This window comes from Bos grunniens, chromosome 10 (genome assembly GCF_055505025.1).
Source record: "Bos grunniens cultivar Pamir isolate PY7600 chromosome 10, Bosgru_T2T1.0, whole genome shotgun sequence".
Lineage (NCBI taxonomy): Eukaryota > Metazoa > Chordata > Mammalia > Artiodactyla > Bovidae > Bos > Bos grunniens.
In genome coordinates, this window is record NC_141174.1 from 32,481,804 (window position 1) to 32,496,061 (window position 14,258).

The 14,258-nt window shown below is 38.0% G+C and overlaps 1 long non-coding RNA gene across 1 annotated transcript in view; it reads right to left on the reverse strand.

The window, feature by feature from the left end:
- LOC147364264 (uncharacterized) overlaps positions 1–13,623 on the reverse strand; it is a 39,158-nt gene extending 25,535 nt beyond the window's left edge. Inside the window, exon 1 of the long non-coding RNA XR_015134259.1 lies at positions 1,791–13,623. This is a non-coding gene — a long non-coding RNA (uncharacterized LOC147364264). The remainder of the gene's footprint in view (positions 1–1,790) is intronic.
- Positions 13,624–14,258: the final 635 nt, after the last annotated feature.

The window sequence follows — 14,258 nt, forward strand, 5'->3', positions numbered from 1 at the left end:
GAGGGACAAATTAGGAATTTGGGATTAGCAGACACAAACTACTGTATATAAAATAGATAAACAACAAGCACCGACTGTATAGCCCAGAGAACTATATTCAATATCTTATAATAACCTATAATGGAAAAGAATCTGAATATATATATAACTGAATATATATGTGTATATATAACTGAATCACTTTGTTGTACACCAAAAACAAACAATATTGTAAATCAACTATATTTCAATTAAAAAAGAAGAAGAACTGTGGCGAACACTGGAGAGTGGAATTACAGATTACTTTTTTCTTTTTGCTCACCCCTGTTTTCTCATTGTTTGGTGAATGTGTATTATCTGTGTGCTTTTAAAAAATAATAATAAGAGAAAGAAACTCTCTGTAAATACGTGGAAGAGTTTTTCATTCCCCTTTTTTTGTACTGGAAACTTAGGAGACAACAGTTGTTGAACTGGTGTGGGAAGTGGGGCAGAGGAGGGAGGGGGGAGAACTATGGTGCCCTAACTCTGGAAGAAATTTCCATTGGCCACAAGGATTCCTTGAGTGCTCTGTGCCCCGTAAAAGAACAGAAGAGCCTTATAAAGAAAATTGAGGCCTTGGAGAACCACTGATTAAATACAGAAGAACCACAGGAGGCTTGAAGGGGGAAGTCCAAGTAACATGACTTTAAAGATTTGTTTCAAGGAAGTAAAAGTACCCGTTAAATAAAATATATTTATTTTGAAACTGTATTACTATGACCTTTTTTTCACAATCAAAAGTAGACAGATTTTATTCATCAGCAACATGATTTTATTTTTGTATTTTTACCACCTCTACCTAATATAAAACATCTGCTGCCCTTGGACTAGCTTCCAGTTCTGCCTACCACTCTCTGTGTACCCAGTCCCACCCCTCAGCTATGACGCCGTTCTCAACTATATCCTTTCAGTTGGTCTCCCTGTGCTTCATATCATCCATACAATTTGTTTGGTTTCAATAATATAAAAGCTTTATGTGATTATTTAAAATTTAATGTATGCATAGTTTCACCTCCTAAGATTTAAGTTCACTATGAGAGATCCTGCTAGTGGTCCCCCAAATACATTCTTTCCCTCTTCCAGAGTAACAGAGCTCCTGATTTTACCTAAGGCATATAGCCCCCAAAACAAAGCCCACATTTCGTCGCCTCCTCACCCTAGAATTGACAATGTGACTAAGTTCTGGCCAATATGACATAAGTAAAAGGGCTGTACGCAATTTAAAGAGAGGGAGCATGCTCTTCTTTTCTTTTTTCTTAGAAATGTTGATGCAATGGCCGGAGCTCAAACAGTGAGTTGGGACCCTAAAGTAAGTTAACATGCCAAGGAATACAAAGTTATAAGACACAAGTAACTGGGCCCTGATACTATGAACCTTCCTTAAACAGCCTGGACTGCTTTTCTCTAGATTTATTTTACGTAAGAAAGAAACTTTTCCAGTTTGCGTGCATGCTAAGTCACTTCAGTCATGTCCGACTCTGCAACCCTATGGACTATAGCCCACCAGGGTCTTCTGTCCATGGATTCCCCAGGCAAGAATACTGGAGCAGGTTGCCATGCCCTCCTCCAGGGGATCTTCCTGATCCAGGGATTGAACCCAAGTCTCTTATGTCTCCTGCATTTGCAGATGGGTTCTTTACCACTAGCTTCTCCTGGGAACCCCTTATTCAGTTTAAGCCACTATTATTTTGGGGTTTCTGTCACTCACTGATGACCCAAATTTGAACTGATAAAATTTTCATTCATTCTACAAACATTTTCTGAGCACCTACCAAGTGTCCAGCACTGAGCATCCTGGCTCTGGAAACACCAAAGCAGACAGGGTCCTTCTCTTGTCCTCCATTTGTGAAGCCTACATTACAGCTCAATATCTACACAGTTAGGCATCTACTAGGTGCTGAAATACCTGATCAACCAAGATCCCTCTCCTGCTTTTCTTGTGGTTTAAAACAGATTTTGTCTTCATGTCTGAGGATCTTTTGTACGAATAATGCTCAAAAAAAAACAAACAAACAAACCCAAAACACAGTTCTTTTTTAAAAGAAATAAAATTACTTGATGAACCTATTCTGCTACTATACCTACTCCCCACACCCTGAATTAAGCAAACACATTAACAAAGCCTATTGTTGCCTTTTAAATTAGAATAAGCAAAGATGATGCCACGATGACAGCCCAAAACAATGCACTGTAGTGTTACCCATACCATATATGTCTTCTCAATAGGGAGGTGCACAAAACTGGTATAAAAATTAGATGAGATATTGTCTCAGAAATGGTTATTAAATATTAGCTATAACAGCTGATAACAAATATTAGCAGCTTTAAAAACAGTCATAATTTTAAATTCAGTAATTCCATTTCTGGGATTCTATCCTAAGAAAATAATCCTAAGTATGAGGGGAAATTTTATGAAAAAATGTTCATCCCAGAGTCATTTATAATAGGCACAAACTAAAGATCCAGTGACCTTCCCCTGCCACCTTCATTCCCATCCAATGGTGAGCTGAGGCCGAGCACTCTGGCCCAGTCGAGAGTTATAAACCCGGGACTAGATGGGAAGACGCAGACGGATTTGGGAAGAGGCAGAGAAGAGCGCAGAACTTGAGTCCGACTTCCTGGCAAGGCAGACTGAACGAGAAAGAAGAGTTCAAAATGTCAAGTCCATCAGAGTAGAGCAGAGTGAAAGAGCGGAAATGAGGCTTGACCCGAGATCAGGCTCCTTGAGGGAACATTCTAGAATGTGGATATTGGAGCCATGCCCTGAGATCCGGAGGGAAAGGGGAGGAAGAACCCTCCACGGAGCATCTCGGGCACACTTGGTGGGTGGGCTAGGAGACACTGGGTTCTGAATAGGAACAAAATATATTTCCATCATGAGTGGAAGGGCTAAATAAATTATTGAACACTGGAAGAAGATACTATGTAACCGTTACCAAATGCTGATTAGAAAGGCTGTAGTAATCAGAGAAAAGTGCTCCACTATTGCTAAGTACATATGTTTATGTACTTAGTACATAAAATGTATTTGTTTTTGTTTAGTCACTAAGTCATGTCGGACTTTTGCGACCCCATAGACTGCATGCCCCTTCTGTCTGTCCATGGGATCTCCCAGATAAGAATACTAGACTGAGTTGCCATTTTCTTCTCCAGGAGATCTTCCCCACCCAGGGATTGAACCAGTGGCTTCTGCGTTGGCAGGTGGGTTCTTTACCACTGAGTCACCAGGGAAGCCCACATATAATGTATACTTATATATCTGCTGCTGCTCCTGCTGCTAAATCACTTCAGTCATGTCCGACTCTGTGTGACCCCACAGACGGCAGCCCACTAGGCTCCCCTGTCCCTGGGATTCTCCAGGCAAGAACACTGGAGTGGGTTGCCATTTCCTTCTCCAACGCATGAAAGTGAAAAGTGAAAGTGAAGTCACTCAGTCATGTCCGACTCTTAGCAACCCCATGGACTGCAGCCCACCAGGCTCCTCTGTCCATGGGGTTTTCCAGGCAAGAGTACTGGAGTGGGGTGCCATTGCCTTCTCCACTTATATATCTATTTGTATATAAAAATATAAGTACACACTATATGTATATAAAATGAACATGCAAGTACTTACATAAATACATGCATGGTATGCACTTTCATATAAATATGTGTATATGTATACATATGTATACATGTATATGGTAGTAGCTATGGTATATGCATAGGAAAAATATTTGGAGGAAACATCAAAACACTAATAATTGAGTAGGAAGATAAAGTAATGATAATTTTCCTTTTTTCTCTATTTTCTCAATTTCATTTAATTTGTAGATTTTCAACTTTTATATTTAAAAACTTGGATGTAAGGACAAAAAGAAAATTAGGCACATTTATCTAAATGTTACAGTGATACTCTTCCAGAAATTTGTTTCTGAAGAGTAAAATATGTGTATCTTAGGCAACAAGCCATATTTTCAGCCTCCTAAATCCTTTCCTCTAAATATCAACTGATGAGATTCCAGTGAAAGAATGTTCCTCCCTTGGACTACTTTTTGCTCTTTGGGAATAACTGTAACTCTTTCCTGACATGTGATATCATTTAGGGGACAAAACTCAAAAAAAAAAAAAAAACTTGTTTATGGGATACATTCTAATGGTCAGCAATTACCTGGGTCCTTTCCAAAGGTTCTAACTTGCTCCCATGGTAAACCCTAATCAGGCATCATATAAAGTAATACAAAAGAAAGTGAAATGCTACAAATATTAAGTACTATTATATTTTTCACATTGTATATTTTCTCAATTTTATTAAGAACTTCTTGACAGAATGGGAGTCATTTTAGTCCCTCAATTCACCAGAGCACAGGTTGATCTTTGGTTCTGGTAACTCTAGAGCTGTGAGCAGAATCAATTAATCTATAGCCAAATTGACCACATGATTATCAATGCCAACTATCAGGCCTGCCATAGACCTCCCATGAATCATCTGAATCCAACATATTGAGGCAAATATTTAGAATAACACCCCTAGAAATAAAAGATTGATTTTTGAATTTTTAAAAATTTTTAAAGTTCCCTTAAACAATTGGGGAAATATGAATGTGAACTGGATATTAGACAAAATAAAAGTGCATTTATTGCACGTGGGAAGGTAAAGATCCTTGTCTTTAAAAATCAAGTGGCAAAACAGTATGAAAGGTATAATCTCATTCTGAAGAATCAGACACAACTTAGTAACTGAACAACAGAGGGACAAAAATACATAGAAGCGTAATTGGAAGGGGATTTGGACGGATATGCAATGAAGAGTTGGCAGGAATCATCTCTGGATAACAAAAATCATGTTTTTATAGCCTTATCTTTTTGCTTATTTGTATTTTTTAGACTTTCTATAATACACATACACTGTGTTTGTAATAATAAAAGAATATTTTCAATGGAAAAAAAAAGCCCCCTTCAGTTTTAAAAATAGACCTCTGCATTATCCTGGTCCTGGCTACATACAATACTCAGAACTAAATGTCAGAACCTACAGAAAGCCAGAAATGTGGGAAGCATTCTTTTAAGTAAAGAACATAACATTCAGAAAGAAAATCCCATGGGGAAAAGTTGCTTTTGCAAGATTCCCTGCCCAAGTTGCCAGTGTAAAGCCTTAACACATTTTGCATAGTTTTTTGATACATAAATAGATTTTAGGGTTGTTTACCAAAACCAAGTTCACACTCTGATCATTTTGATGTTGCTACTGCTGCTGCTAAGTCGCTTCAGTCGTGTCCAACTCTGTGCGACCCCATAGATGGCAGCCCACCAGGCTCCCCCGTCCCTGGGATTCTCCAGGCAAGAACACTGGAGTGGGTTGCCATGTCCTTCTCCAATGCATGAAAGTGAAAAGTGAAAGTGGAGTTGCTCAGTCATGTCTGACTCTTCGAGACCCCATGGATTGCAGCCCACCAGGCTCCTCCATCCATGGGATTTTCCAGGCAAGAGTACTGGAGTGGGGTGCCATCGCCTTCTCCGAGTATCTGTGCATAACATTCCCTTAAAATATAACAGCTAGATGAACTAGTGATATTTAAGACTTTTTTCATATTTTGGTAACCTTGAAATATTCATCTGTTATAGTTAAAAGGAAAGGTAAATTATTCATTGACCACTTGAGCAGTAATGATTCCAAAGCAGCTGTTATTTACCTGGGCAATGGTCCTCAACTTAAAATAATTATCTGAATCAGCTCTGGGCTTCATGCTGCTACTCCTTATGTTTAACAGATAGGTTGTAACAGCTCCAAAAAAACCACTGTGGGCCAACAAGTAAATAACCATTTTCAAAAATGTAATTATATACTATATTTATATTATAGTCAGAGATATGATGATCAGGTAAATAAATAAAAGTGACAGGTCTGAAACTAAACAAAATGACTCAAGGAAACAAAAGGCACTTTTATGCTACCTTTGAAGCAATATACACATGTGTAGAGAAAATTATTTTTCACTCAGCCCCAAAGGAAAGAATCAAAGAAATAAACAATTATATAGCTCCCTTCTATCCTACAAATTAAAGGTCTGCACCTAGAAAAAAGTAAAATAAAACTGACCATACCAATCCTAAATACACCTTCTTCCAGGTAAAGTATTTCCTTGCTTTTAATGACTTTTACTATGTCATGAGATTTAAAAACCAGAACACAGAAAGCCTTGTGTGTTTTTCAGAGTCGGGTGGGGAATTTGGGGGAAGCATATGATTGGCTTTCCTTCAGGATTCTGCTGCATCTTTGAAATCTATCCATATTAAAAATAAATAGGTCAGTGGATTCTGGTTCTACTATGGCAGCTAGTCCACCTACTGCTGCTGCTGCTGCTGTCACTTCAGTCCGACTCTGTGCGACCCCATAGACGGCAGGCCACCAGGCTCCTCTGTCCCTGGGATTCTCCAGGCAAGAACACTGGAGTGGGTTGCCATTGCCTTCTCCGAGTCCACCTACTAATTACAACTAAAAACTCTGACAAAAATACGGGGAGAAAAAACTACCTGAGGACTGTGAAAGTAAACAAAAGCAGCTGGATGGGGGGATGGGTGTGCTTTCCATTTTTTCCTTTTCTCATGCAGCTTCATCCTAAGAATTGGTCCCAGTTTCAAAGCAATGTATGGAATAGGCAGCTAAAATTCCAGTAGAAAACGTCTTTCTAGCCAGAGAAACCAGGAAATGATCACCCTGTGGTGTGAAGTGAGTAGGAGAAACCTCAGAGGAGAAAAAAGCTAGAGAAAGGGGGTCCCCCACTTCTGTGTATGAAACCCTTGGCTCAATCTAACATTTGAGTCAAGTATGCAAGGTACCGACTCAAACCAACATCAGCAAAGGCTCTGAGAATTTAAATGAGATAGGAACCACCAACCTAAGTGTCAGACTAACCCTTGAACTGTGCAGGTACCCAACAGACCCAAAGCACCACAGCAAAGGTTTATATAAATGAGTGAGAGTTAAACCACTGCCCACAAAGGTGAGAAGAACTTAGGGTCAGAGCCTAACAAGATTAACTGCCTGGTAAAGCAAAAACATCAACATTCCCCTGAGGATTATAAACAGACTCCGAACCTATGCAATATTACTCTGACAAGTTCAGGATACAATCTGAAATTACTTGACAACCAAAGAAACGGGAAAATATGACCGGATCTCAAGGGGAAAACAATCAACAGATGCCAACCTCAAGATCAGTTAAATGTTGAAACGATCAGAGACTTTCAAGTAACTACTGTAACTATGCTCCATGAGGAAAATACATTTGAAATGAATGGATAGAGATTCTCAGTAAAGAAACAGAAAGTACAAAAAAAGAAAAAAAAAAAAAAGCAAACAAACAAAAAATCCAACTGGAAACTTTAAAACTGAAAAATACGATATCCAATTTTTTTTAGAATTCACTAGATGGGCCAAATAGCAGAAAATAGATAGGTAACAAGGGAAAATGAAAATAGATCAATAGAAATCATCTAAACTGAAAAACAGAAAGTATTGGAAAAATGAACAAGGTTTCCAGATCTTTCAGTTCAGTGGCTCAGTCGTGTCCGACTCTTTGCGACCCAATGAATTGCAGCACGCCAGGCCTTCCTGTCCATCACCAACTCCCGGAGGTCACTCAGACTCACATCCATTGAGTCGGTGATGCCATCCAGCCATCTCATCCTCTGTCGTCCCCTTCTCCTCCTGCCCCCAGTCCCTCCCAGCATCAGTCTTTTCCAATGAGTAACTCTTCGCATGAGGTGGCCAAAGTACTGGAGTTTCAGCTTTAGCATCATTCCTTCCAAAGAACACCCAGGACTGATCTCCTTTAGAATGGACTGGTTGGATCTCCTTGCAGTCCAAGGGACTCTCAAGAGTCTTCTCCAACACTCCAGATCTTTAGGACAATATCAAAAAGTCTAAGATTGGAATTCTACAAAGCAATTACTAAACCTAATAAATGAATTTAGCAGGGTTTAAGGTCAATAATGTTATTGTTGTGCTCAATCATTCTGACTCTTTGCAACCCCACGGACTGCAGCCTGCCAGGCTCCTCTGTCCATGGAATTTTCCAGGCAAGAATACTGAAGTGGGATGCCATTTCCTTCTCCAGGGGATCTTCCCGACCCAGGGATTGAACCAGCATCTCTTGCATCTCCTGCGTTGTTAGGCACTTTTTCCACTGCGCCAGCTGGGAAGCCCTTACAGTCAATATAGAATATCAATTGTATTCTTATATATATATATCACCAGCAGACAATTAGAAAATAAAATTTTCACACTTCTATTTACAGTATCACCAAAAATCATAGAATGCATAGAATTAATCTAACAACAGATGACTAAGACCTTTATACTAAAAACTATAAAACATTGCTTCAGAAAATTTAAAAGACCTAAATAAATGGATAAATACTGCAAATTTATGGATGGAAAGGCTATTTTTAAGATGGTAATACATCTATGGTGAACTACATTCCATGTGATACCAATAAAAATTTTGGCAGGGTTTTGTTGTTTGGTAGAAATTGATAAGCTGATTATACAATTTAAATAATAATGAAAAGGATCAAGAATAATCAAAGGATTTTAAAAGAATGAAAATGACAAAGCAAAGTTGAGAGGACTTGCCCTACCTGATTTCAGCAATTACTGTAAAGCTACAAAAATCAAGGCAGTTGATACTGGTGAAAAAATAGGCATACAGATAAATGAACTAGAATAGAATCCAAACATATATGTGTGTGTGTGTGTGTGTGTGTGTATATATATATATATATGTATATATATTTCAATTTTTTTACAAAGGTGCCAAGTCAGAAGTGAAAATCATTTCAATAAATAGTACTAGACTGAAAGTATGTGTTTGGAAAATTGAACATCTGTCCTTACCTCCCATTATATCCCAAAAATTAACTCAGAATATGTCATTTGATCTACATGGAAACCTAAAACCATAATATTTCTAGAAGAAAGCATAGGAGAAGATCTTCACAACCTTGGATTAGGAAAACATTTCTTAGATGGGATGCTAAAATCACAAACCATAAAAGAAAAAATAAAAAGCTGGACTTGATTAATATTACAGATGTCTGTTCCTCATAAGACACCATTAAAGTGAAAAGGCAAGCCATGGACTAGGAGAAAATACTCACAATACTCATCAGAGGACTTTTATATTAAATTTTTAAAAAAGAAAAACTCTCACAATGCATTATGAGAAGCCCAACAACCCACAGACAAACTATGTGAACAGACACTTCGTCAAAGAAGATAGGTAGATGGCCAATAAACACATTAAAAGGTGTTCAACATTCTTAGTCATCAAGGAAGTTCAAATTAAGACCACAATAGGATACCACTACACATCCATTAAATTGGCTAAAACTAAAAAGACGGAGCACACCAAATGATAGTAAGGATATGAAGCAACTGAAACTCTCATTATGTCACTTGTAAGAATGTAAAATAGTACAACTCGTTTGGAATACATTTTTGCAATTTCTGCAACATTCACCTACCATAAGACCAACACATTGCATTTACCCAAAGGAAACAAAGACATCTGTCCACACAAAGACCTGTACATGAACGTTCTTCACAGATTTATTTATAATATCCCCAAACTGGAAATAACCCAAATGTCCATCAACAAGTAAACGGGATAAACAAATCATTATTTATCTGTATAGAAGAATACAACTCAGCAATAAAGCAGAAAAGAACTATTGAGACATGAAGCAATATACATAAACCTAAAAATCATTATGAAGAATGAAAAATTCAGGCAAAAGAGGGTACACACTGTTTAATTTCATTTATACAGAATTCTAGACAACACAAAGTATTCTATAGTGACAGAAAGCAGATCAGTGATTTTCTGGGGAAAGGGGTGGAGGGCAAGAGAGAGAGACAGGACACAAAGATCTCAAGGAAACTTTTGAGAATGATGGAAGTTTCATTGTTTTGATTGTGATGATTACATAATTATATAAGTATGTCAAAACTGATCAAATTGTAAAGTTCAAATATGTGCATTTTACCATACTTCAGTTGTACCTTGATAATACTGTACCAAAATGAGAGAAGGAAATGAGAATGCAACTTATTGGCAAAGGCAATGAATGGGTGCCTGTATGGATTTTATTTCCAGCCCTTTGATGGGCTAGATAACCTAATCATTTCACTGTAAAACACTTAGAAATGATGGGTAAACTATTAACAAACATCCTCATACGTGTGTATTGACTTCACTACAAATGCACCCAAGTTCGGTCTACCTTTGGAGAGTAGAGGGAGAAGTTTCTGGTCCCTGAAGCAAGGCACATGAGGACAAGGACTTGTAGCATTTGGGACTGAGACCTCTTCATATTTTCTACAGGCACAGAAGGGATACACCCTCAGCAAAGGGTTGGTCCAAGAAAAAAATTTCACTTCCTGGCCCAGGATGAAAATAAAGAAGCTCTTCTGCCGTGGGAAATGTCTCCTCTGAGAACATGTAACCAGCGTACTTCCATGTGGGTTTAGGATTTGCACTTGTACTACCTCTGTGGGCAGGTAACCCCAACACAGAGAAATGAACTTAAAAGTGGTCCAGCATGGATATGTCCCTAAGGCACCTAGGAGAAAAAAAGACAAAGCTCCTCGGTATGGCAAAATCCTTAATCAAGCCTCACAAGATTTCCCCCAATAATAGCCCACTGAAGTGACCTCACAGTAAAAAATAATAAAATACAGTGAACAAAATGCCAGGCTGGATGAAGCACAAGCTGGAATCAAGACTGCCAGGAAAAATATCGATAACCTCAGACATGCAGATGACACTACCCTTATGGCAGAAAGCAAAGAGGAACTAAAGAGCCTCTTGATGAAAGTGAAAGAGGAGAGTGAAAAGGCTGGCTTAAAACACAACGTTCAAAAAACGAAGAGCATGGCATCCAGTCCCTTCACTTCATGGCAAATAAATGGGGAAAACAATGGAAACAGTAACAGACTTTATTTTCTTGGGCTCCAGAATCACTGAGGAAGGTGACTGCAGCCATGAAATTAAAAGATGCTTGCTCCTTGGAAGAAAAGCTATGACAAACCTAGACAGCATATTAAAAAGCAGAGATATCACTTTGCCAACAAAGGTCCATATGGTCAAAGCCATGGTTCCTCTAATAGTCAGGTATGGATGTGAGAGTTGGACTGTAAAGAAGGCTGAATGACAAAGAATTCATGTTTTCAAACTGTGGTGCTGGAGAAGACTCCTGAGAGTCCCTTCGACAGCAAAGAGATCAAACCGGTCAATCCTAAAGGAAATCAACCCTGAATATTCATAGGAAGGACTGATGCTGAAGCTGAAGCTCCAATACTTTGGCCACCTTATGCGAAGAGCCGACTCATTGGAAAAGATCTTGATGATGGGAAAGATTGAGGACATGAGAAGGGGGTGACAGAGGATGAGATGGTTGGATGGCATCATGGACTCAATGGACAAGAATCTGAGCAAACTCTGAGAGATAGTGAAGGATGGGGAAGCCTGGCGTGCTGCAGTCCATGGGGCTGCAAAGAGTAGGACACTGAACAATAACACATGAGAAAACTAAAAAGGCAGTAGGTCTGCAAGTGTACAGCACTTGGGTAACACTTTTATTGCTAAATATTAGAATTTTTCTAAGTAGGGCAAATAAGTAGCCCCATAAAATCTGGTGCCTTTTTCTTCAGTGAGGAAGTACTTGGAACCCCATTAGAAGCAGAGAATTATATTCATGAAAGAATAAGTTACAGAATGATAAATATAGACCAGGACCTGGTTTTGAAGAAAAAATATAACGATAATATATTTGTTTGTACACATAACACAGTATGGAAATATACACACCAACATTATTAAAGGGTAGGATTTGAGGAAGATTAAGAGTGCAAACATATGTACATAAACTGACAGTTTTTCCTTCTGACAATGAGAACTTGTAATTTATTTAAATAAAGAAAAATATTTTAAAGAGTTCTTTTGTCTGAAATAACAAGTATAACAAGGTATACTTGTCATTGAAAATAATGGACAAAATCCAATTTTCTAAAATCCAATTTTCCAATTTTCTAGTACTACAACCGGGAGTTGGTGATGGACAAGGAGGCCTGGCGTGCTGTGATTCATGGGGTCGCAAAGAGTCGGACATGACTGAGCGACTGAACTGAACTGAACTGAGTAGTACAACTGTTAGCTACAGATAAGTCAAGCAACAGACAGAAGTGGACAAACCCAAGGTTCTTTGAAAATCCTGTTTTTCTCACTTCTCTTTCTTTGGTGTTCTGTCACCTAAAATTTAATGATTCAGAAGCTGTTTTTTAGAAAGAGTCCCCCTTCTGTGCTTATTGAGAACAACCTGGACATGATTCAAGAACTGACTGTAGGTCACAGCTGCGTTACACAATAAACTTTATAACTTGCCCCCAAAAAGATTGGATCACACATAGCATTAGAAAAGATGGTCAGATCATCTGCTTGTTTGTCCTTGGCTTAGATTTAATCAGGCAACCAAAGAAATTCTAGTCAAAGAAGAATGACTACATGTAAAAACATACAAATATGAAAAGACTAGCAACTCTACATTTTCAAAAATTGTCTGAGGTGTCTTGTTAAAAAAAGAACTCTTGTTGGGAAAAAAAAAAAAGCCTTATCTTTTTAAGCCTCAGAGAAATAATTTGCTATAGTTTCAAAGTTAAAAGCCTTCTTAGAGATAAGAGAGAAATACAGAAAAAGAGACCATTTCCAAGACAGAATAAAAAATGGATAGTTACCAGATTTTTGTTACATTGAAATTTAGCATCTGAAAAATCATTTTAATAGAGTACAATTTCTCATATTTCAAATATATGAGACTGAGCTGACTCCACAGTCTTTTAATGAAATTTATCCTCTCACTGGCCAAATTTGGGACATGTTGAGCATCAAAAAGAACAATACACATAAGTGATTATAAAGTATTAAATGAGTAAAAATCCACGAATTCACCATGCTCGTTTAAAGAGAGAAAGGGAAAAAAATAAGGAAAGTTCCTTTTTGTATCATGGCACCCAATAAAAGTAGAAGGAAAGATATTTACAAAACCACCATGTTGCATCCCCAAGGCAATAACTGATTCAGGCAAGTATCAGCAAAGTAAACTCAAGCCATTAAGTCAAAAGTTATGAAGAATAGGATATACATACACACTGTACCAAAGAATCACTCACAAATATTAACCATCTGCAAAGAGGAAAAACAAAACCTTTACAGTGGAGAAAGCTCTGCTCACTAACTTGACCAAGGGATCACTCTTAAATTCAGTAATAGTAGGTAATCTGATATTCTGTTTCTTGATGTGAAGCAATAAAAGCAGCAAGGTCATTAGTGAAATTTTCTTTCCAAGAATGTTTAACTTAAACCCAATCAAGCCCTCATAGTTTACAGGAAATAGAGGGACTAGAAGATGTTAAAAAAAAAAAAAAAAAACACATACACACACAAAGAAACAACCAAACCCAGAATGGGGCTCTTCTACAAGACAACTGTGCTGACTTTAACAACTAAATGTCATTGTAAAAAAATATGGAGAGGCTATTCTAAGATTAAGATCCTGACGCTGGGAAAGACTGAAGGCAGGAGAAGGGGCAACAGAGGACGAGATGGTTGGATGGCACCACCAACTCAATCGACGTGAGTTTGAGGAAACTCCAGGAGATGGTGAAGGACCAGGAAGCCTGGTGTTCTGCAGTCCGTGGAGCTGCAGAGTCGGACATGACTGAGCAACTGAACAACAACAAATTCTAAGACTAGGGATCTATAACCAAATGCAGAGTATAACTGACTGAATCCTGGTTGGACGGAGAAGTGAAGCTGCTATTTAAAAATCCTGAAACAAATTGGAAAGCTATTGAACAGAGATTAAACATTTGATATTAAGAATTATTGTCAATTTTCATTAGGTGTGATCATGGTGTTGTGGTTACATAGGAGAATCGCCTTGTTCTTAGGAAATACCTGGTTTTTATAAATGAAACATCATGATGCCTGAAATTTACTCTAAAATAATGTAGTAGTGTAGTAGGGAGAGGGAAGATTACCAAAATCTATTTTCAACCCACAAAACCAGCAATATGGTTTACTCTAATCTATTTATATAGAGTGTTAAACCATGCATGGCAAAATCTTAACAATTGTTGAATCTAGGTGGTGGCTACACAGGTGTTTATTGTACTATCCTTTCAACTTTTGCATGTTGAA